The 26,148-nt window shown below is 36.3% G+C and overlaps 1 long non-coding RNA gene across 2 annotated transcripts in view; it reads right to left on the bottom strand.

Moving 5' to 3' along the window:
- Positions 1-13,862: 13,862 nt before the first annotated feature.
- LOC110478548 (uncharacterized) overlaps positions 13,863-26,148 on the bottom strand; it is an 82,811-nt gene continuing 70,525 nt past the window's right edge. For both annotated transcript variants that reach the window (XR_013339942.1, XR_002466773.2), the window contains one exon: positions 13,863-14,396. This is a non-coding gene — a long non-coding RNA (uncharacterized LOC110478548). The remainder of the gene's footprint in view (positions 14,397-26,148) is intronic.

Below are 26,148 nucleotides of genomic sequence, written 5' to 3' on the forward strand. Positions count from 1 at the left end.
GATTGTCAATCCCTTCTTGCTCCATGCTGAGAGAAGGTCCAGAAGTCCCATACTTCTGGAACAGAAACTTCTCTCTGGGATGGACCAGGGACCGCAAGCCCCATGAGGGTTGCCTGGAGGATTAGGCTCCTGAGCTCACACTGACATTCTTCTGTGGCTCAGTCCAGACAAAAAAAAAAAAAAAAAACACATCCTCACAAAGAGCCCTTGGTCTGGATTGCTGCCAGTGCTCAGAGGTGAATATGCTCGGTTTTCAAGATGAAGATAGCAACCAGCTACAAACATTTTAGACTAATTTTAACATGTCTTGACAAATTAATTCAGCTATGTGTGGATTTCATCCATCATTTTCCTCCTTGTCTAGAGCATGCAGAAATAGCAGACTATAAATTCTAGCTCTTGAGACACACATAAGTGTGTTTGAGACTTTGATTTCAGCACGTGAAAATTTGCAAAGCTTGTGAGCAAAACTTCCCCTTCAGGTTATGTCCTGTAGACAGGATTGATTCATGCAAGAGAGGAGACTGAGTGGGACCTACTCTTTATTCAGTTACAACCAGTTTCACAGATTTTTTTAAATGCAGGATTGTTAACCAAAAAAACAGGTCCTAATGAAGAACAAAAGAAGCATGAGCATGAGGTCTCAGTTTCTATCTTTCAATTCTGTCAATTCACTTTCCAAGTGTTTTTTTAAACATTGTTAAGATTAAATACACTGAGAATTACTCCAAATTTTCCAAATGTTCCAAAACTGATTTTGCTAGGTTCCAGAGGTCAACAGGCTATTATAAAACAACAACAGAGAAAAGAGGAAATTTAAAGCTTTTGAGAATACAAATTTATGTATAAAACTCTAGTGGATACCTGCTCAATTCAGAATAAACCACCACCTGAGCAACCAGGAATGGTAGGAGCTGAAAAGTTAATCTGAAGCACAAGCAGAACAAAATATTTCTCTTCACACTTAAGGTCAAAGTGGACCCAGTCATGGTACTATACAGGCACAGGTTATCTAAAAGGTTGCTGCATCCTGCCCTTCTGCTTAGTTTTCCATCCTTTCACCAACAATAGTAGCTAAAACAGAAAGCCTAACTTACTCCCATTTTTCTCTTTAAAGGGGTTTTGTTTTGTAGTTTTTCGTTTTGATGAGGGTTTTTTAGAAGGGGCTATTCGTGCTTTTGTTTGCTCGGTTGGCTGGTTGCTTGCTTGCTTGTTTGTTTTAAAAGGACATTGTTGTTTTTTTTGACACAAAAGTCAGAAATTGGAGCTCTTTTTTGCTGTTTTCTGACATTCCCAGAAGCACTGAGAACATAGCAGCAGAGGGCTTCCTGTCAGCCTTTAAAGCCCCAGTAGAAATATTCCAAGAGGGCTACAGGGCTTTTACAAGGCAAGGATCTGAGCTGTGTCCCAGGGGCAGCTTCAGGCAGCCCAGCATGAGCAGCTCACTCAGCGCTGAGGAGGTTTCCCAGAGCGGGTGGCCCAGCTGGCCCAGTCCACGTTGCAGCAGGACTCCGAGCACAGCCTGGTGCACAGAATATTTGCACAATACTTGCACCTTGTCTGCACAAAGGACTACTTCTCCTTTCTCTATCAAGCCCAGGGGAAGTCTGGATAAATGTAGCTGTTCCAGAGCTCACGCTTCTGTGCCAAGCCATGTACACTGAGAGATGGGAATGTGCCTCCAGCACTCCCTGCTCTCCTCTGGAGGTGGCAGCAGGTCCCAGCTACCCACCAGCTTACGCTCAGGTTGTGCAGGATCTCTTTAGTGTTACACGAAATTACTTTAAAGATACTTCCAGAGTGAATATTAATTTACTAACTCTATAAGCTTTTGAGGCACCATTTTTTTAATTTGGGCTGACACTCAGAATTTCTACCCTGCCCTGCATATGATGACACTTTGGCAAATGTATTATTTCTTTTACCTGGCCATGCCTCCTTTCCAAGCCAAACCTATAACAGAAATAATTTAAACTTCCAACTTTTGCCTTAAAATCTGCAGTGGTTGTGAAAGCAAAAGTGACATTACAGCTCCTGTCTATTTTTAATTTCTTGGCATATTTTTATTTTTGCTTTTTTTTTTTTTTCCATTTGGTCTGCATGATCTCTGAAATGTTGAGCAAAATTGCACTGTCTGTTGCACCACAGTACATATATTGTTGTTCCCAAAGGTTTACTTATAACGTTCACAGCATCATTTATTTTTTTTCCTTTCCCCCCGTTGTCATTTCTGTACAGATTTAATACAACAGAAACATGGCTTCCACTGGGAGCTACAGGTAGAGCAGTTACAAAGTTCTCTATAATTGGTGTCTGCCATGGCTGCTCGCAGTAAGTTATGTAAATCACAGCAAGGACCCACAACCCCTAAAGGCATGAATATTTTTTTTTCATTCAGTGCAGAGGATAACTTCAGAATCTTAGTAATAGTCCCCTCCACATCAGGGATCTCCTTACCAGGAAAAGTCAAGGTCTAGAAACCGGCCATGTCAACTTTGCAATTTAAATCCTACTGTTAAAGATGGTTTGGTAAGTATTACAGCAAGTCAATGTATTGTAGGCAATATTAATTTTTGGAATGCATTTTCTCTTCAGAGTCCTGCAAATCCATCAGCTTTTGTTTATATTCACTGTAGTAATTCCATTTAAATAAATATTGAATATTTATTTATGTTTTCTTTAACAACTCTTTAATTTAAAATGAAATGAGGTGTTGTCAAGGTTTCATTCTAAAAATGGAGTAATAATTCCACTGATTTTCTAGTGATGTATTTTAGTTAAAATCATATCTTCCAAGTGATTAAATGAGAAGTTATCATTAAATCTGTTTCCTTTAAAATAGTACTGCAAATGCAAGAATTTTTAGCCTAAATTCAATAAATCAACTTCTCTCTTTTTTATTTCTCCCACAGATCTTGCTCTTATGGGTCATATACACCAGTTCATGTGCTATCTGTTAGGTAACTGAATAAATCCTTAAAACATAGTAATTGCCTACTTCTGTTATGGGGAAAAGGTTTCCTAAGATAAAATTCTTGCTCACATTTCCAGCTTAATTCAAGAACTTCCTGATGCCCAAGTACCAGGAAAAGCAGAAGAGGCAAAAAAGCCAAACCAAACCAAACCAAACCAAAAAACCTCACAAGAACAGCAAAGAAAAGAGGATAAATGTTTTTAAAAGACAGTTGAATCTAATTCTTATGCTACCCTTAATAATTCTGAAAAAGAAAAATCTCTTTTGACAGAGATTTTGATTGGGCAGATAGCCACCTCAGACAAAATCTTAATTTTATATAATAACATTTCTTATTCTACCTCCAACCTTTTTAATCTACTTGTTCAGGAAAGTTAAGCTCAGCATAGGTAGGTGGCTTTCACTGAGCACTTGTTTTTCTTTATATATTTAATTTTATTTTTAAATGTAAAAAATAAATGCACACTATACACAACAATATAGTATTGCATGTACCTATAGGCATATACATACACAGCCATGTTCGGGAACACACACTGAGGCACTTAAGAAAAACAGGTGTTTCTTAACCACACAGTGTTGGTGAGGTAGAGTACCTTAAGCCTGTTTTTCAATGTGCTGTTTTTCTTTGGACTCTGACTCCTGCTCTGTGTTGCCTGGTGCATGCAGCATTACTGGGGCTGCAAGGACACAGCTGAAGCACCCTGGACTGGGACAGCCCTTGGCTCACCATGCCTCTCAAGGCTTCAAGGAAGCAGGGATGCAGTAGACAAACAGACTCCCAGGAGGACCCTGGTGAGGAGATGGAGGTGACTTAAAGCCTCTTCTTACTAACAGCGTGGGGCCTTGCACAGCACAATTCCAAGGGTACAGAAGAGTACCAGCCACTAATGCAGCCCAGACTTAGTAAATTATTTTCCCATCAACTACAAAAGGCACCTACTAGTCCCTGTTTTTCATCTCTCTAGAGATGTCTCTTTAGGCAAGTCAAAAACAGAAGTGGAAGTGGCTGGTACAACTATCTAGGACCAGTTCAGAGGTTCAGTGGTTCATATGTCTCTGTTCTCTGTCATCTTAGAGGTAAACGTGAGCTATAATCACCCACATATCTTGAATAGCAAAGTTGGTTACTGGCAGAAACATAATGCAATTGAAATTTTGCCCGGCCCCAGTCAATGAAGTACATCTTCAGATAACAGATAGCTGTGTCTGGTAGAGACAGGCAGCTGTGGAAACCTCCTTCCTCTATGAAACGCGTTACATAGTTTACAGATTACTACTCTTACATAAAATGACTCAAATAAACTGATTTTTTCACTTGAAAAATGTTGTCTGGAAAGGTCAGCAAAATGTATTCAGACCCTAATAGATGTGTGCAGTTCCTGATCTTGATAGATTTTCAGTGTTGCAGAAATCTGAAATTAATTTGTTTGCTATTGATAAAACCTGTTTAAGGCTTCTGCAGTCTTTTCAATGGCTTTAAAAATATGAAAACTAAGATTATTTTACTTCGGTTATCCAAAATCAAGCTGTTCTAGTAAAATTCCTACTCTCATTTCAGGCCCCAAATCTTAAAAATGCAGGGCCTGGAATACTTATTGCCTCCTGCAGTATGAAACCCAAGGCAGAGTAAAGAGCACCTGATTTTCAAAGTGATTCAAGCTTCCTAATTGCAGGTTAGGTTTTGTGTAGTGTAGTTAGGAGTCCAAAGGCTTTCTGTGGGCTGAGGCATTATTTGTCTGGAAAAAAATATTGGGGAATGGGCATAAAAAGAAATAAGAATTATAAAAATTTTGCATCAGTTGGTTATGTCAGATGTCTTATGAGAAGGAACACTCTGACATAAGAATCACATAAAATTAAAACTTAAACAAAGCTAGAATGGATTTGCTTGTGGGTTGGGGTCCCACAGTCTCCCCCCTCCAAACTCTGGATGCTTAATTTCAGTTACTGGAAGTGTGTTTTCTACCTTCTTTTTATGGCCTTTTTTATAAAAGGTAGCTGGTACTCACAAAAAAATTTGGGACGTTCAAAACTTTTCACAGTTAATTAGTAACGCATGTAGCAAAACACCCGCCCTACCTCTGGGCCTTTGGGGTTGCCCTGGTTCACTTGTAACTGATTTATTTTTTAAGGTTTTCTGGCACACCTCCACCCCAGCTGCTTCCAAGAAATTTCAGCTCAGCGTCAGCTGGGAAAGATCAACTTCACATGCTGACATACAGAGGCAGCCTTAGGAATACTGGGGCCTCTGGTGGGAGGCGTCAATGGGAATCTTTGCTCTTTTTGCTGATCCAAGGATATAGTATCTGCCACCATACAGTGCCTTTTTTAGCATTTTCTTTGAAAGAACACCCACCTGATTATTACACCGTGTTTTTTTCTCAATGAGAAACAGAAATGTTATCTTTACCAAATTTGTGGCTCATTGCATAGGTCTGAATGGTTGATGGCCTTTTCAGGCACCCAAACCCTTTGTTAATAGCTGCTGAGATGCCAAAACAAACATGCTATTTTATAGTCTGGTTAAATTCTACAGAATACAAAAGAGGATAGAGAATTATTCTGATATTTTTCCTTATGTCTGAGTAAAGGCTTACTCTGCAACTCTACATTTGAAATTGATGCCCACGAATTCTACCCCTCTTCCTAGAGATATATGGCTTTTGGTGATTATTTTTATTCAGAACTTAACCCCAAAAAATTTCTACCATGTTCCCACCTTCATTTTTCTTCCTCTTAGATTGCAGATTAATTTTGTCCCTAGCTCTCTTCCCTAGGCTTCGATTTTGTTACCTTCTATAATTTCCAAGGGTATCTGAACCAAAGGAATCTAAACTAAAAGCATCTTATAATTGATGCAACACTATTAAAAATTATATCTAATTTGGTCCATTAATAAACAAAGAAAGCATCTCTAATTGTAATGTACAGTTTCTACTTAAATTTAAAGTACACAAAGCCACTCACTCTAAGATACAGGCTGGCAGTGAATACTACCTCTGGGTAGACACCCTTCCCAGTTTGTGTAGTGAGCTGACTTGCCATCCATTAGTCACAGTTTGATCCAAAGGTAAGAGGATCCAACAGGAAATTCTTTGATTCTTTCTTTTCTTTTCAAACTTCAACAACATTTCTCAACATATAAATAGTTTCAGAACAGCAATAAAAAATTTAACTTTTTTCAGAAGTGGAGGCAATAATAATATAAAGCAGAATGACAGTTTTAGCACAATGAAGAAAATGGTGTTGATAGAACAACAGACCTTTGATTAAAACAATATTCTTGGTTTGTTTTTTTTTTTTTTTTCCACAGTTAGATAAGCTGAGCAAGATGGTTTCAATTTAACTCTGCAAGATTACTCATTTTAAAACTGTTATTTTATTTTTGCCTGTGTTCAGATACTTATATCAAGAGAATACTTCCAACCTGCACAGAGACTGTATTTTGTTAGGATAGCAGACTTGGTATGTTCCATTCAGCTTAGCACCATTAAGCTTCTAGGTCTAGCATTTGCTGTCTGCCACCAGGATTAATATCTTAGTATTTTCTTCATAGTCTATGGTTACATTTCAAAAATTAAATGATCATTCAGAAAGTTGGCTTCAGTTTATGATCTGTTAAACCTAAAAGAAATACAGTATGTCAAAATGAAAAGAAATAGCTGAAGTGATAATCATTAATGTTAACTTTGTCCTTAAGAGTATCACTTGACATAAAATGTGCACCCATTCCTGTTACAATAATTTCACTCATATTTAAAAATATGATTTTTTTTTTATGGGTGACCCAGAGGATATCTTTGTATTGTTTTGTCTTTCATGAGAAGATGCTCAAAGACTGAGAAGTCTGGAGATAGAAATCCTGAATTTGTACCCCTAGGATGTCTGGCACTGACAGATGAAGTGAAATTGTCCCCACACTACCTCAGACATCAGATTGGATTTGGAGGCTAAATGACAATTCAGCTCTTGTGCCCTTTCAATTTTTTCCTTCATTATTGAGGATCATCAAGGAAGGAGACTGATAGGATCAAATGAACTGAACTGGTTTGGCTATATAGATACTCATTCTCTGGGATCCTGGCAGAAACCAGTACCTGCCTTCACACTCATAAGGAAGCATCTGATGAGGGCAGAAATTCCCTAACAACTTCAGGCTTGACTGGGCTAGCTGGGCCAATTGGTAAGCACTTTCCCAAACCTAACTTTGTCTTTTTTAAAATGATTCCTTAACCAGGAATCTTATATAAGAATTTCATTTGCAATTATGAGCTTTTCTGTGTATGTTCAAAAAAGCTTAAATCCACATTTACTACTTCCTAAATTATAAAAATGTGCTAATAATTGTCTAATGCTAGTAGGTGTCACTAACAGCATTGCTTTTTATTGTGATGTCTCTTCCCCTCTGCTTATAATAAATGTAATTTTTTTTCTTCTTTTTCTATAATTCTAACTTTTATTCACCTAGTATTTGGCATTCAAGTCCAAAGTTCAGGCAAATATAACAATCTGTTGAGAAATACTCACTAGACAAGTATTCATGCACTCTTGTATCACCTGACATATGGTGAACAAGCTGATGAATGACTCAGGATTTAAATGGTAATTACCATTCATCATTATAATAGACTTGCTAATTCATAAATTCTTGGTAAGCCAATTTTCTATAAAAAGGTTAATAATAAGAGTGGAAAAGAAGGAAAAAATAGCCCTAGTGTGATAAAAAATGTAAAAGCTAGAATATATTCACTGCCACACATCCCTTCTAATGATTGAGTAATTTTGCACCAAAGTGCTTGCTTATTGACACAATACCACTTGCAGTACTAGGGCTTTGATAGAAACAGAGGAAGACACAAAAATCCAGCCAAACTGCTAAAGACAGAGGCTGAGGTGTGTCAGACAAAGACAAAGGAACCAAGGCACTCACATATGGCAAAGGCAGGCAGGATCCCACCCACCCATTTCCTTGTTTTAGAGTACTTTGTGACAATGTCACGTTCTCAGAACTGCTCATAACATGCAGGTTAGAGAAAACTGTATGGAAATGTTCCTGGTACTCCTGAGTCAATGCATCTGTGAGAATTGTGAGAAATGCATCTGAAGTCATCATGCTGCCATTAGCCTCTGAGCAAAAGGAACATTTAGTTCTCTCTGCTTTGAATAAAACAAGAAAAAAACAAGAACATGAAAAAAAATTTGCTCATTTTATGATCTTTATCTGGAAAAAACACAATTAATGTAATTTACAAACCTGTGGAAAACAGCACTGTAAACTGGAAAGAATGAATACAGGCAACACTGTAATTCTATATTTCCAATCCTCAGCATAGCACTTATTTGCCCATTAGATAATGAACCTAGATGTACACAAATGCAAATGCTTCTCCCACCTCTACTCCTTATGTCATCATGTATTTTTATCATAAGAGGCCAATATGGGACTTTTTTGCCCCACCAATGCATGTAGTTTCTCTATCCACCTGCATCTTACTGCTCCTTTTCTGAGCACCATAGATGTGAAAGCTACCCTAAATTACACAGTAGAAGTACTTTTTACTTCAGATGCAAAACTAAGGAGGCTGGTAATGGGGAAGAGACACATCTGTTTGCAAGGAACTGAGGGGCAAGAGGAACAGAAAATAAAAGAAGTGATGCATGGAACCTCAGTATCCTTCCCCCTCTCCACTGTTGTGGTTGTGCAGGGCACAAGTTCAAGAGAATGAAGTAGTCAAGTTAAAAGTTGAGGTTTTGGTCATTTTAACCTTCACTTGGAACCATGCAGGGAAACTTGCCCTTTCAATCTGTTGCACATTGGGTATCAGGGTGATTGGACTGATGTTGGGCATTCAGGAATAAAGAATTTGTATGGGAAAAAAAAAACAACCCATAGCTATTGTGCACTATGTAACACCATACTGTGATTATGAAAAATACAAAATTTACTATAACATACTGTATGTTCAGGAAAGTTTATAATGCAGGTAATCCTACTGACTGCTTTCCTGCAAAACATGTAGCAACAGAATATGAAATGCCTGCCAAGCTAGCCTCTCTTGTGCATGCATTTTCCCTTTCTGTCTTTGTCTCTGTTGCACACATACATTATAAAATCTCAGAAATTATGTACATTTAAAAATGGATGTTAAACCCCAAACTGTACCTCAAATTCACAGGGCTTTTCAGAAACAAGCACAAGTATGAAATATTTTTAGAGCTCCACATTTTGGACCAGCTCATAAAATATAGAAACAAGGATGTAAAGCATTAAATTGTGCTGTTCATGAGGAGTGTGTTTCAGAGTGTGTTTCTATTTGAAACTTTGGAAAATTTGCAGAAACTCTTTTCAGTTGTACTGATTATAAAAATTAGGTAGTGTGGAGATTATAAAAGACACAATGAGAGGGTATCTAGGGGCCATTTTTCTTTTTTTACTTGACAGTACATAATAGTAACTGTTCATAAAGCAAAACAGAAAACATACAATATAACTTCAAAACAAAAGAAAAATACAGAAATGAGGAAATTAAGACATTGTTCTAAAGAGCAAAGATTCAGGTCTGTTATAATGCAACTACTCTTCAGGCAATATTATTAAGCTAAATACAAAGTTTCAGAATAGTGCATGTCTGCTATACTGCAGAAATGATCAAATTCATTTAAAGTGGCAGTAAAAAAAATTTATTACTGGTCTTCAAAAAGAGAATATATCAAGCCTTTATATATTTGCATGACTTTTGTTCTAGTTCTCATTTCTGCTAAGCCAAATGCTTGAAACATATATTATGCAATTTTTAACAAGTATCACTGCATTTTTTGTTTTCCTAGGGATACAAAGCATAGCAAAAGTCAGCTTTTGGGTCAGCTGCAATGGGGAGTTAAATTGGAATAAAGTGAATCAAAATGCTTATGCTCAGCCAACTGCATAATCAAAGGATAAAGGTTCCACTGAACAATTTAGTATCTGACTTTTCTAACTAACCTTTTTGTCATAAATCAAAATATTTCATTTTATTGTTGAAAGTTAGTCTTAGCATTGGGGATAAAGAGAAAGGAAGAGAGCAGGACAGGTAGCCATGGGCAGCATATACCGGTAAGGTCACACATCCAGAGAATCCCGTGACATCACAATAAACACAATAAAGCTCCAGTGGATTGGGAAGTCTCTGAGATGACAGAAAGGTATCTTTGGACTCGGTTGTTTTGCACCATACTTATTTTACTTAATTATTGTATGAAAAATATGATTTTTAAATTCTAGGAAGAATACGTTGTCCCCTTAATATTTTGGAAAGCTCAGTTTATTGAAGATTTTCTATCATTCAATAAGAGCATTATAGGGTTTTAGTTTACATCACCACTTCAGAGTTGAGCTGCTGTAGCTGAACAGTGGATTATAGAAATGATGCCTTGACATTAGAGACCCACATGGTTGCCTTTAGATGTTTGAAAACCTCCTTTAAAGGGATTCATTTGTTCATTTTACTGTTTTCAGGGTTAAGTTCTAGAATAGGCCAGATGTTTTCCAGAGGTTGAATGCTTGAAACTCTAATGAATTTATTACTAAACATAAGCTATTGAATTTGATGGAAGATGAATGTAAATGTTTGGCATCAGAGCCTGTGTTGCTCTTATGGAAATTTTGAGAAATGAATGTGGAGCTGTGTGATTTTTAGGAATATTTGAGGGTTTATATCATGGCTTTTCCTATGCTTTCACTGTAGGATTGTATATTGGTTTTGATGTCTGGGTTTTTTTTTTCTTTTATCAGGTTAATATCTTCTTTGTAATAAGGTTTTCTACTTACTGATATTTTGGAAGGAGAGGTTATCATGAGTATTTCTATCTGTGGAAATATTTCTTTTTTTGCTCCACAGAGCAATCAGTGTTTTGTCCTTTTTCATGACCTTCAGAAAACATTATCTTTATGTCACTGTATAAATCTGTAATTATTTTATATAGAGTGTGTGCAGCCCTGCCCCAAAAAGGCTAAAATAGGACAAGAATAGTTACATAAAAGGTGATGCTCCACAGGCATGGAACAATTTCATATAGCTGAAGCAGGCCAGAGAAGAGCAGTTGCAGAGGAAGAGGACACTCCATGTCACAAATGGCATGGTGAAAGCTAATACAGAGCAATTGATGACCATCAATTGTATGACAAGAATGCAAAAAATCAAGTGGAAATTTAAAAGACCACAAGAAATATTCTCCCATTCAGTGAATGTTTGAAACTCTTGATATCACATTAACCATAGCGGTGTACCTACTGCCTTCTGCTCAGAAAATCCCCCAGCCATGAGCTGCAATACAAGGAAAAGTTTCCAAAATTATTTTCACTATATCCATGTCTCTTTAATATTTACAGTTATTCATTGACACTATAACATAGGCTTGGAAAAATTTCTTGTATGGTGTGGGCTAAACACCATAGGTGATTTTGATGGTTTCTCCTAACTTTAGTCCTAACATTTGGTTTCTGATACTCTTAACCAGCTTCTTTTTTACTGGCAGAATCTTCTGGCTCCTTAAAGGGTCATTGGGACAAGTGAAAGAGCCATGTGGAACATTTTTAGGCAACACAAGCATATGATATAATGTAAGCTGCATAATACAACTGGTGTTCCTCCAGATGTTTGTCTTTTATTAAGATGTGCCTGCTTAATGCTGATGTGTACATTTCTTGGAGAACTAACATGAAACTTTCCAAAAACTGCCAGCCTCACACCTTTATCAACTGGTTTTGAAAGAAAGTATTTTTGGCTTTGAGAATTTTGGGTTAAACATGCACCTTTCATTTTAAAAAGGAAAATAGTGCAGAACCAAAGTCTCTGACTGCAAATAAGCAACCATTTGCAGGCACACCTTGATTAACTCTGCAATAGAAGTCTTCCAGTGGGGTTTTCTTCTTGCTCAAGGTCAGATAACTTTCACAGTACTCATACCATCTTCAAGATTTACTATCAGTTGTAAAAGTAGCTGTGAAATATAGTTTTATTCTTGACATCTGGAAGAGAGCTTGGTGTTGTAACTGGTCTATAAATTATAAAAGTAAATATACATGCATGAATACTTTGAGGTATAAAGCATGTACTAAACACACAGTATATGTACCATCAAGTATTTTAGAAATATCTAATATGTTCTGAAATATAATTTCTGCTTTTTTCACTCACCCCATAAACTGAGGAAATGTCTCTGAAGTCCTGTATTGGCACTCAAGGTTTAGTCATGTGCTACCAAATAATCTGCATGAGGACACACAAAGGCATCCACAGCATAAGCCACCTGCTCTGTGGATATATGTCTGTAGCCATAGACAACAGTATTCATGACTGGCTTGCCATTCCCTCCTTGCCTGTTTTCTTTACTCCCATGCAGATTTGTGGGAACCCAGCTTTCTACAGATTATTTACACATCAGTCAGGAATTTTAAGAAAACATGGAAAAGGTAAAGGGAACAAACCATGATGAGCAGAAGACTGGCCAAGCTTAGTTTTCTCCTGGATTACTGGGGAAACAGCCAAGCTAGCCACAAGTATCAATGCAGTTCATGATAAGGGGTGTGAAGCCTTCAATGACACCTTTGTTCTCTTTTTCTTTGCAGCACCACAGATTAAATGCAAATGAAAATTTCAGAAGAAAAGCCATTTTAAAGACATGGTTATCTTGGAAGTCTTTGGATGTCAGTTTGGTTAGAAAATTATACAGCAGTGAAATTACTTTAATACAGAAATGTTCTTACTACATTTTCTTCTCTTTCTGTTATGATCTTAAGTATGCAATGGTTCTTCCCTTGGGGTGTAAGTCTGTAAGTATATTACAGGCTTTGGCTGACAAAAATGCTTCAGCAAATATTTCAACTTGCTCTTGAACTCTTCATCTTGGCTTTGAACATTGAGTTCATAGTCCACATTATGTGATCAGTCTTGTGCTTAATTCATTCACAAGTAAAAAGAAATGTCAATGCAGACTGAAGCAGAGAAGCAGTTCTTTGCAGATACATCCCTGCATATACCTGATGTTATCAAGTTACATAGTCATAAAGATCTCAGAGTTCTATATGTAGAGTCATGGCACTTTCATAGTTTGGAACATTCAGTCTCCTTCTCAAGTGCTGATTGTGCTGAGCCTTCATTCCTTAAAAATGAAATTTCTATGTTCTCCCCCTGAAAAGGGCACTTTGTGCTCCTAATAGCATGGCAAATCTGAAGGGAGGAGGACCTCCTAGCTCTTCAGAGAACATACACAGCATAAAGCTCTATTTATATGTTCTTCAGTGAATCTATTTGTGCCAAATTCTCCAGCTCTTCCTCAGATGATTCATTGTGTTTGACTCTCATGACAGCTAGGGAGTCAAAACTCAGATTCTGTCTCACTAAGGCAATTTCACTCCATCTCATGAAGCTCAAGAACTTCTTTCTGTTTTCTCACATAAATAAATGTACTAGTGCTACACAATGCTTTGATTGTGAAGTATGTCGAGACAACAATTTCAGCACAGGAAAAGTCTGATAATAATACACAATTTGAAAATCAGCCTGTATACAATTTAATTTAGAATATCTGGTAATCACTGCAGATGTTAATTAGGAGATGTGGCTCCAGTGAAGACTGAGCACTAAGGGACGTGTGGGTGATTTTCTGGGTTAGTTTCAATGTTGCTGCAGTTATCTTGCAGTCATCAATGAATCACAGAATGAATCAATATCTGGAAAGGACCCAAAAGCATCACAGAGTCCAGCTCCTGGCCCTGCACAGGACAACTCTAAGAATCCCACCATGTATCTGAAAGTGTTGTCCAAACACTTCTTGAAGTCACTTCCCGACTGTTCCAGTGCTCAGCCACCATCTGGGAGAAGAACATTTTCTTAATATCCAACCTAAACCTCCTCTGACACAATTTCATTTCCTTTCCTTGAGTCCTGTCACTGGTCACCAAAGAGAACAGACCAGTGCCTGCCTGTCTGTTTTGCCTTAGGAGGACGCTGTAGATTCATCCCTCAGTCTCCTCCAGGCTGAACAAACCAAGTGACCTCAGCCACTCCTCATATCCATCTTCCCCACACCATTCACCATCATCAAGAACAGTTATGTTCTCCTCCATTTTTTATTGTTTGTTTGGTTTTTTTTTTCTTTTTATGAACTTCAAGTCTTCCCAAAAAAAGGTGTATGGAACCATCAACAACACTGTTAAATCTTCACTTGCAGAGGTATTGAAAACATTTTTTTTTTTTTAAATTCTGGAAAAAAGAAACATAATCTAATAATATTTCTCCATTTTCTTCAGCCTTGTTCCCAAACATCTCCAAACACTTTGCAGGTGTGATTCCAGGGTCAGCATATCCCTAGTTCATCATCTCATAGAAGGGAAACAAAGAGTTGAGCAAGAATGCCATCTTGTTTGAAGTGCTGATCCCTGTAACATAAAGAAATGAGAGTTATAAAATTCACTACCTTTTAAATTAAGTCTGTTTTTAGGTGATATGACTAGCATCATCAAGGAGAGTTAAGTATATAAGCATGTGTTTAAGTATGATCCTTGAGTAGCTTGAATAGAACAAATCCTCAAGGTTCTGGAGTATCTAAATCTATCTCCTGTTGGAGGCACCTGGCCTCCTTCTGCTGTCTGCAATTTAATAAAGTCCAGTGCCTCAAGATAACCACAGCCTCAGCCATCTGCTCCTGCATTAGCTGGACCAAGGTGTTTACTATCTAGGACAGCTTATTTGCAGTAGGCAACACCATAACTGATCCATGGCCAGATAACACTACAGCTTCCGTAAAAGACTCGGAATTAGTCACATAGATGTCAGCACTTAAGCACCTGAAAGATCCAAACTTCACATGATAGTCCTGAGCCACAGACTGTTTCAATCATTTGGTCCAAACCCATGCACAGAAAACTTAGTGTTTGTATGGAAGGGGAGAAGAATGAAGGCAAGCTTCTTCACGTGTTGCTCCAGAGCTTTACAAAGTTTCTTGTGCCTTCCCTTCCCGTTCTGAGAGCAGTAAACAAAGTCAGCTCATGGAGATGTATTAGAACCAAGCACAGCTTCTTCTGGGCCCCATCAACATGAAATATACAGAAACCCCAGAAGTCTGCAAAGTTATTTCAGGGGCTGGAAATAATCTTCCTGTGATGGAGCAGGTATAGGAATAAAATGTTCTGTGTATGTTTTATGTAGCTGCGTATTTTGAGAGAAATTTGAGATCACCCACAAAGGAGGAATATCTCTTATGAGGTAAGGCTGAATGATTTACTTAAAATTAATAAATAAGAAATGAAAGAGCAGCTTGTTTCTCTAAAATCCAAGTTGTAAAATATATTTGTTTAGATTTTTTTTATTTTGTTTATTGGTCTTTTGGTATTTTATGTTCTTAGATGACTACAAGGATTTAAACAGAATTTTTAGTTTTGGTTCAATAAGATTTAAAAAAAGAGCTTTAGTAATCACAGTGCCAATTCAAACTTACTTCCTACTAAAGAGCAAGCCCAAGGAATGCTTAACTTTTCTGGTTTAAATTCTTCGTTAAAAAGTAAAAGTTTAAATTGGCAGGAAAACTGCTATTTAAGCTGCTTGTACACCAACATCAGAGAAAGCTGAGTTTTAGCCCTTGGTATTCTGCCAGGTACTGTACTACATATAAGCAAGACAAAGAGAGAAATTAAAAAAAAAAAGATCGTCTAAGATAATTTTTATTTAGCCTTTGATACCCTAATGGATTTAATGTTAAAAAATGAAAGTTTATGAAATACCTCTTGAGGCCATAACCAATAGACTTCCAAAATCTGTTGATTTGCACTAGCCATCAAGTCCAAAAAATACTAACATAAAATTGCAAAGCACAGCCTTGTTTGGTCGAATGATTGGCATATGTTTCTCAAGAAATATCCTTATAACTTACTTAAAGCTCTGCTTATGAGTAATAGGTCTTTTGCTCATGAGTGAAATAATTATGCACAGTTTTACACCACTTAGTTCTCTTAAAAGTTATAGCAATAGGGGCCTGATGTTGTAGTTTGGCATTTCAAGTGTAGGAACTTAGTTTTCACATTTAATGTCTCAGCCATTCTGGATCCTAGCCACCTAAAACTTGGCAGGCAAGTTTGTCTGCCCAGATGATTTTTTTTATAGTTTAAGATGAGTAAGTACTTTTCTGTACAATAGCCAAAAAAAATTGTTTGGAGATAGTTATATAGTATTTTCTTTACCAGATGCAATTATAAATTAATTCTGTTAAAAAACAAAAAGAGACAGTCTGCAACTTGTCACCAGTTTTTGTAGAATAAAGCACTTAGGATTTTTAAGCAAAATAAACCACCACCCCATAGACAAACAATGAAAATTAAATATTGGACCTGGAGACAAGTAAATTCTCCAGCAAACTTTACCAGTTAGTTACACTTTACCTAGGCAACCAGAGTGGCCAAGAGAAAACACTTATGAGAATTTTAAAAACAGATTTCTGCTCTTGCAGCACAGCATGCCAGTCTTGCTCTTTGCTGTGCCTTACACACATCACCTGTGGGGAGAGACAACCATCCCCAAAGTGGGGTGGCCAGTGTGCCACCACCAACCATCAAAACTTCTCACAGAGAACTGTTCACTCTTATCATCCATCTTTTTAAAAACCTTTATAAATTATCTGACCCTGGAGACCTAATATGTTAACTTCATGGTCCAGCACTAAACTTCAGACCACAACCTGGGAAATAAGAAGATCAAATTTTCCTGTGGGCCTCAAGATGTCCATGCAAAAAATTGTCTCTAATATCAGCTGACCCTTTGTCTGAATAGTCAAAATGGGCCAACCCAAAATATTCTAGACTATCACTGATCCTTGGAGTGTCTGATAGTTTCATTTGAATTAAAAAGAAGAAGAAGAAGAAGAAGAAGAAGAAGAAGAAGAAGAAGAAGAAGAAGAAGAAGAAGAAGAAGAAGAAAAGCCTCTTTCTCTGTTCTTCAGCAGGCAAATCTTGCAGATTTAGAACATAAGCATTTTTAATACACTGGATTAAGAGGAGGATTCTAATCCAACTGCAGCTTATAATAGCACTTATAGTTGGAGAAATGCACATCACTGATCCGTTAATTCACTATCTGAACTGAAAAATTTAGACAATATATATTACTTTGATACAAAACTGAAACAATGGAAGTTTCAGTGGCTTCTGCAGGTTTAAAAAAAATCTGAGCCCCAAAATATTCAGTTTTGTTTAGAGAATTTTTTAAGATCTCTTTTCTAAACAAAACTATATTTAAATTTGGAGTGTTGCTTCAAATTTAATAAAGCAAACCACTGCAATTAGAACACATCTAAGTGAATGTCTTCACTGGAAAAAAAAATAATATTTTTCTGCTCTGATCAAACAGTCAAAATACAACATGATTTCGCAAGTTCTTTTCATTAATTCATATCTACATTTTTTCATGATCATAATTTAAAACAAACAAAAAATTATTCCTTCTTTCATTAATTTTAAGGCTTTTCCATTTCATGGTCAGACACTAACAAATAGCATCTTTTTAGAGTCTGTTACACTGCTAATTCATTTTCCCATGTGTATGACAATGTCCTCCCCTCATACAGGTTCATATTATCTAAAATATATTTGCCCATTTTTTGCTTTCTTTCTTTAACTGTATTTTATTTTGAGATGCATATGATATAAATAATTTGACTAAGCATCATATTTCTTAATAGTTTGAAAACAAAAAGCTTGTCATCAGGCAAACATAGCCTTCTGTGCTTTCACCACATTGCCATGTTGTTGGTGCAGGTTTCCATATGAACAGAATTCCAGCCAATTCTGAAGTCTTGCATTCAAGACAGCATTACTGCAGTAATATTAATGTCATCATCTCTTTCCGTGCACAAAATATCTAAGCAATGTATTTAGTAACTGCATTGCAGACTTCAGTGTTGGAGTCCCTCTTACTTTCCTATCTTGAATGTAAAAGCCTTCTATTAGCAAACTAGGATCCCAACTGGAATGAGATTATAATGCAATCATCTGGTTCAGAGCATTATGCCATGATTTTAGCAGCATGCTAGAAACTCCCTCTGCTCCTGGGCTTAATGAAATTTGAACTTATTATATGGTTCAGCACAGTTTTTGGAAGACAACCAATAAATATGGGAGGCTTCCTGTTGAAACAAGGGGCTTGTTTGCCAGGATTTGACTCTCTTGAGGAAAGCTAGCTGCAGGGCCAGATCTTTTCTTTTCATTGGATACAGAACAGCTACACACAGAGCAGTATTTACTGGTGATAGCAGCCTGTGACAGAGCTATGTCTTTCCAGAATACTCTAGCCAGAGGATAGCCAGTGATGACTGCAGTATACGCACTCAAATGTGCTTTGCCACTACATAATACAGAATTTAAGAAGGAGCATTTGATGGCTGCAGTGCATTTAAAAGTGGAAATCCACCTATTGAGTAAGAATCACACACTATGCTTTTCTAGGTGTTACTTTATGTGAAATTATAATATGAAGATATCCTGGAATGAAGAAAGAAATGGTTGTACCTGCACACAACTGCTTGCTCTATTTTTCAGGCTAACAGCTTAGCTGTAACATTTGTGCATTAGCTAAATAACATCTCAAGGGGAGCTGGAGATAGAACCTTGATGTGTCCTGATTGTACGTGTGTGAGTTTGTGCTCTCAAAGGATGGTCCTTAAAAAACTCCCTGCTGAAAGCTATTGTGCATATTGCAAAAGGACCGTTGCTAAGTGCCAATTGAGCTGGTACTGTATACTTGCCATTTTAAAAGAAGATTTCATACCACTTGATTATGTTAAATAGAAATGTTTGAAATTTAAACTGAATTACATCAAAATGGCACAGTAGTTATATGTCTAAAGAGCTGCTGCTACTCACTCTCATAACTAATGTCAATCCTTTCTGGTAGACAGTTTTATGGGAAATCATGGTAGAGTATATTACAGGCGAAGTTTAGAGAGCCTTGATATAAAAAATGTCATAAATAAATACTACCTTAAAACCAGACCTGTGTTTGTATTAACAAGCAAGAACTCCTTTACAGTAAAGTATGGTCCTTAGCCACAAAGTTATACCACTTTTTAATGTCAGAACTTCATCTTCAGCCTTTAGGCTACTCTAAGGTGTCAGATTTTTTTCTGTGCAGATGATAGGTATTTGGGGAAATTGGTGTACTCTTTTAAAGCAATCTAGATATATGATATATACTTAGTAGAAATAATCCAGAAATTACCTCAAGACCAGCTTACCAAAAAAAAAAAAAAAAAAAAAAAAAACAAAAACAAAAAACCAAAAAATAATAATATTAACAGTATATAATCAACATTAGTGTCTGAGTGGAATCAGAAATCTAATATCATTAAAAGGTAGAGGAGAAGTGCATGCTAAAAAACTAAAATGAAACTAGATGAGCACCTAGTCTACATGTAAAGACCTGGTATTTTTATGATCAATAACTACTGATAATACATGCAGAGAAGTAGTAATTACCTTTAAAAATCTACTTCAGGATTTATGAATTTGAGAGAAATTTGTTAAGTAGTCCTTGGGGAGGAAACAAAAGGAAAACTCAAACTTAAACAAATTTTACTTGTTAAAGAACATATGCTTTTAAGTTTTCATTTTGAATTTTTGTTTTTTGTTTCTTTCTAAAAAAAAAAGAATGAGGCAAACAATACTTTTTTTTATTTCTTCGATAAATATCAGATAAATCTGAGAGGGAGGGATTGCATGAGGTTTTTTCTAGATCTTTATATTTCAGCTGTGGTCTGGAAATTCTAAAATGCTATTTTTTCACTTAGAGAAATAAGAGAGGGAAAAAAAATCATTGAAACAGCTCAGATAATACTCTAGGGACACAAAATATGTTATTACCTGTGCTGGGGTATTATTTTATTTTACACTGTAATTAAATGCTCAGTTGCCCCTCCTCCCCAGTCAATCTGATTTTATCCTTGGAAGGCAACAGATAATTTCTGTATCAAAAGAGCAGTGGCACTTTCATGCATTGTCACTCAGTTTTCTGTGATGTCACCTGAACAAGATGGTTAATAGGTTGTGATGGAAATGATAACCAGTTTCATCAGCAAAAAGTTCCCATGTGCCAGGATGCATTCCATGATCTACTAAAAGTTGCAATACTCACAATTACATTGTTGTGTTTTTTTCTCTCCCTAGGAGCTGGGCTGTACACTTGGACATGTCTCTTTGTCTCCTGGGCTCAAGCCTGGTTTCTAATGGTGGTACCTGACCTACTTGTATGTTCCATGATAAAATTGAGACATCAGGCTGCCTATTTTGTTACAAAATTAAAATCTACTGTGCTTCATGGTACTGAAGATCAACTCCTTTTGGAACTGACTGCCATGTTATTCTTCATTTTGATTTATTATCTATAGACTCAATACCCTTAAGACTTCACTGTTAAGATCCCATTGCAGTTTTAGCTTGAAATGCATTTTGAAATTTATCTCTTACTTGGCTTCTGTTAAAGCACAAAAATATGCACTATGAGTTAAATGTTGCTTTTGACTGGGGTCTGATGTAAGCAGCTCACCCACAGGATGAAGAAAGAAGTGTTGCAAAGTTTCTATGATGCTGGAGATCATATCATAGTGGTGGAACAGCAGCCCAGGTTGGAATAACTCTCTCCCCTAACTGGTTACTCCTGAGGACTTGTTCTGTAGCAGAGTCCTTCTTATTCAAGCTGTCAATGGAATGAGCACACTGAAGGCTTCATGTGATCTCTTGCATGAACAAATGCCAGTGGGCAAAGGGAACCTGCTAATTCTGCTCTGGGTGGAATGACAGACACCTGCCACAGGGATGTTGATATCCCGGGGTCAGGATCATATCTGGCTTCTTCTCTGGTTTATGTTTGCGTTAATTGTTTGTTTAATAGTAGAAATCTTACCATACCAGGAAAAAAATCTAAATATTCAGGGTCTAACTTTTTATAGCTTTACTCTAGCTTTCTTTTAATTTATTCAGTATTCAAGAAATTACTACAATCTTCATATTCTTTGGGTCATTGCAAGGCTGTTATTTGTTTCTTATTTTTTGTAGTTTACTTATTTAGTTAATTTCTCTTTTTTATTCAATTGACAATGTTGCTGATTTAAAAATTAAGCAATAATTTTCTTTCTTTCTTCCTTTCTTTCTTTCTTTCTTTCTTTCTTTCTTTCTTTCTTTCTTTCTTTCTTTCTTTCAGTAGTTCAGGTCCTTAATCTTCAAAGGATTTTTTCCTCCAGTCTTCCTACTATTCTCTTTTGAATGTTTGACCACTAGCTGATTATTCATTTATTTTATTTTAACCTGAGAAAGAAAAAAAAAAAATTTCCTGCAGTTTTCACTCTCTTGTTGGTCTGAGTTAAAAAAGGAGTGGTCATTAAGGTTAAATTTATGTCAAGGAAAAGTCAGCTACACTATATATAGCAGTCATGATAGAAAAGCACTGTTATGCAATTATGACTGCAAAAAAAAGCTCTTTGAGGGATGGAAGTATATATATATGTCCAAAGAAAATGTCCTTGACTAAGATAGTTTGAATAGTACTTGATCTTACCTTCTATTACCACAACTTCCTTTCAACTTATATTATACATTATATTAATGTTTACAAAGAAAAATGCTGTATGTATTATAGTAAAGAATTAAGTATGGTGTCACTATGGACACATGAATTATCATATAAGCCAATGAAAGCGTGTTGGAAACAGAGGAGTACGTAGTACATGTGATGTACCTTCTATTGCAATGATAATTTGTTCACTGAAATATTTTTAAATGTGTGGATTTAAAATTATAAAGTAAGTCCTTTTTTTACATTTTGCTTTGAATTTTTATGGTGAATTTTATTGAAACATATTTTTTTAAATCAGTCATTTTAGTATTCATTTTTTTCAAATTATAATCTTTTACCACTTAATAATAGAGGAGCAGAAGCTTTTTAAGCACATAACAACTGTGACAATTTGATGGAATTCATTTTATGTAATAATTTTATCAAATAATATATTTCTTTTTAAAAATACCATTTATTAAAACATTATCCACAATTTAGGTAAAATGGTAAAGCAAATGTCATTTTTAAACACACGACCCACCTTTGCTGACAGCGCAGCACAATCACAACATATTATAGGAAGTGTTGGCATGCTATGGAACACTGGATGACTCTATCAATAGATTAATAAGCTTACAGATGAGTGCCCAGCATTTTTTAACTACTCTTTATTCACTTCTCCCTGTGCATCTACATTGGTTTTAATGAGTTTTCATGTGTTTAACTCAAGACAGGATAAGATTTTCAGCACCTGAGTCATGAAGACACACTTATGGCATAGATTAAAGCATTCATAGACTCACAAAAAGCAAATTTTGGTCACTTTGAATATCTTCAGGACTGATGTCCCAGGGAAACTGTAGTTCTGGAGACAGGGTCTGACATACACAAACATAAAAGCAAACTCAGCATGGATACTTTTAGGAGAAATCAGGGCAAATAATCAGAGGCATTCCTTCAGATCTTCAGATGAAGAACGGAATTAAAATTCCTTAAATTCAAGCTCTTCTGTGGATAAGCAAAAGATGCAAAACATACTGAAATACAATAATCTATGAGTATAAAAAGCAGCAGGGACTGAACACAATTGGTGGGAAATACCCCACCAATGTACATTCAGAGGGACAATCATGGAAGGTGGGGACAACTGTCTGGCCAGGAGGAGGCTTGAAAGGAATGAAAGGAAGAGAGATGATGGAGAAGGAGAGAGAGCATTCCCTTCGTTTCAGCAGCCCCATGCTAGCAGTTAAACTACCATCAGCCTCTGGTTTCAGAGGTCTCAGCATTTCCTTACCTTTATTTTTGAGATGTATATCAATGAAAGAATTCAAAAAAGGCCACTTTCATTTCTTCAGGGAATATTGTAAACACAAGAAGTTTCCCACTTCAGATAAAAATCAGTCCTCCAAACCAACTTGCTGAGTATCTGCTTGGGTTAGTATATCTGTCACTGGAACAAGTCCATTTCTTACCAGTGTGAAATTAGGCCTTTTTATATATAAGCACTGACTTGTCAGAAGGCATTGGAAAAGAATCTTATTAAACATTTATTAATTTACTATGAAGAAATTCTAAAGTTTCCTTAATCACAAAGGAAGAGGCATGAACAAGTGTAAAATATTGCACATTTTTAAACTAACCCTAATGTTAAAAGGGCCAGACCTTCAGGGACCAAATTCCTTCTTCAGTTAAAATATTGTCTTCCATTAAAAAAATAAAGTGTTTGATTCGGTTTTCTAGTTTATTTTGCAAAGTTTGTATCAACCTTTTGCATTCAATATCTCAGCTGAGCAGCATGAATACCCTCTAATGAACATGCACATTAGCAGGTTACCTTGAAGAATTCCAATATTTCTAATACTTGAGATGAATTCCTGTATCTTATGGTTTTTTTCCTCTAAAAGATCTGTTCCATAATGATCACTGTCCCACACACTTCTCCTGAACAATTTTCCTGCAAGAATTTAGTTGTGGATACCCTTAATATTTGACAAGTGTTCCATAAAATACTGCTGTCTCTTTAGAATTTACCATGTTCTTTTCCTGCTTTAACTGCAGACAGAATATAATTCTTTTAGTGGTCTGGATGAATATTCATAAGTGACAAGTACTCTGAGTTCTAAAATATTGGATCGGGAGGTTTTACAATTATTAGATCAGGGCTTTTTTCAGTTGTACTGTGGGATTAAAATGTCTTTATTTCAGTGCAGTAACAGAGGAAGAACACAAGATTACAATAGATTTAACAAAAAGGAGATAACTTTGCATTATTTTTCATTCTTCTTTCAGTCTCCATCACGAGGATGGAGTCATGCTGTGACATTCTTCTCTGGGTATTGGAACATGAGAATGATATACTTGACTTTGAATGTCTCAAGTTTTGTAACATATAATAGCTGAGTTTTACTTCTTTCACCCCGGTATTTTGCATTTTGATAGGCAAGTGCCACTTCACTGCTGAGGCCCTCTGCTGACCTTTAACACAGCGGGTAGCTTCAGCACTGCAATTATCACTATGGGTTGTGGTGTCCTGGAGGAAGTCAGCATGTGCACATGTATAAACTGGGATATCAAGGATGTGAAAAGTAGAAGAGCACGTACCAAGCAAAAGAAGTCATTTGATCATGACAACCCAGTCAAGCCAAAGTCCAAGTGATGGTTATGTCAGAAATTCTTGCTTAGCCTCCTTCATGCATTTGAGTGGAAATGTCAGAGGCTACAATTAATGAGACTCCATTTTACTTTCTCTTAAACTACTGCCATTTCCAGCTCAAAAAGTTCTGCCTACTGGTTGAATAACAGAAAAGCAGCATTCAGGAGTGTGATTTTTCTGCTTGGTGCATAGTTATTAAGTTTGATCTTAAGTTTCAGTGGTGAAACTGGAAACCTTACACGGGTAATTTTTTCCACATGTGGGTTCCTAAAGCATAAATAAATATATATCAGGGTGTGCATCCTTATTTTATAGAACTACATTGTATGAGAAAACCCCAAAGATTTACCTTCAATTATAAGAGAACACCCATAATACAAGTCTCAGTGGGTTATTACTATACCATGTTCAGCAAAGAGCAATCAATGTGCACTAATATAAGTAGAAGACAGCCCACCCACAAAAGGTTAAGCAAAACTGATATAAATGTCTCACATACTGTAGTCTTTGCTATTGCATTTCTAGTTATCACTACTGGTGCTGAGGAACTGCTCTCAAAATTTGCTTGAATTGAAAATGCTTTCTACGACAGAAGCATATGTGTTATATGATACTTTTGCCTTCGTAAATATAATTCAAAAAGTTTGGGGGTGTTCTCTTTTATTTAATTAGCAGCACTCTTTATTAGCACCCTTGATACACCATCTTTGCTTTTGCTTTCCTTATCTTTATTATTTCTGTTTTCTTCACTTGGTGGCTGCTGTTCACCTTCCTAAGTTAGAGCTTCTCTCCACCTTTCTTTTATTTCTCCAAACAAAAAAAAAAAAAAAAAAAAAAAAAAAACCAAACCCAAACAAACAAAAAACAGAGCTCTGTTCACTATTTTTTCTTCCAAAGACAAGTTCATGTTTCTTCAACATACTGCAGAACAGCTTATGCTGATTTTGCTGCTTAAATATTATTTTTCGTAGATTCTCTGTTTATTTTTCCAAATGTGCTAAGAGACCTCCCAATGAGATCCCTTCTTCCCTCTTCACAATCTTCCCCTTAAGAATCTGAATGTTGCTAATATCTCCTGGGTAAAATCCAGCCACTGTGTCCACATCAAGTCAAACTGAATTTACTCCATGCTATGCAGCTGTTCCATTGTCTCCTTATTACAACACAAGATTCTGTTTGTTTTATTTATTTATCATTTCTAAGTACCAGGCTTTCTAGCAAAATGTTGCCAGCTGGAAGTTACATGGAAAATGTTTAGCACAGCTTTAACAGATGCTCCAGAGTATGTGTACACTCATTTCATTCTTGGTAAATCAGCATTTAGGGAATATGGGGAAATAGACTGTGAAATGCCATCAGCTTGTCCTAGCTATGGTGCTATTTAATAAAATCTCTAGCAAATTCAAAAGGCAGAAACTCTTCTGAGTCTTTACTGCATGCATTTTCTCCTCCCTGAGCTATCAATATCAAAAGCATCTTAAGAAAATATATGTCAATGAAAACTGAAGGAAAATAAATAGAAAAACTTAATAGGTATTTCTGATGAATAACTATCATCCCTGAGTGTGCTAAATTGCATTTCTAATCTCTTTTTTGGGCATTTATTAGCACTTACTTCCCTCAGTTAAATAAGAATGACATGTTATGAATAATGTTTATGCCTCTAGGAGTTTATGTGGAGGATCTTCTAGTTTTCTGTAACTTTTGCCTCATTCAGAATTAAGTAGTCAAGTTCTCTGTTGATAAGCTCTAAAATAGAGAAATAAGGAATAAAACTACCAGTATCTGTATGAAAATCCTCAGTTTTTGAGGTATGGGAAATTACTGCACAGGGAGTCTCACAGATGCCCTCATCATTGCTTGGTGCAACAAGAGTCCAAGTTTCAACGTCTGCTGCCATGTCCCCATATCAGTCCAGCAGAGATCTTCCACTGCACTTAACA

This window comes from Lonchura striata, chromosome 5 (genome assembly GCF_046129695.1).
Source record: "Lonchura striata isolate bLonStr1 chromosome 5, bLonStr1.mat, whole genome shotgun sequence".
NCBI lineage: Eukaryota > Metazoa > Chordata > Aves > Passeriformes > Estrildidae > Lonchura > Lonchura striata.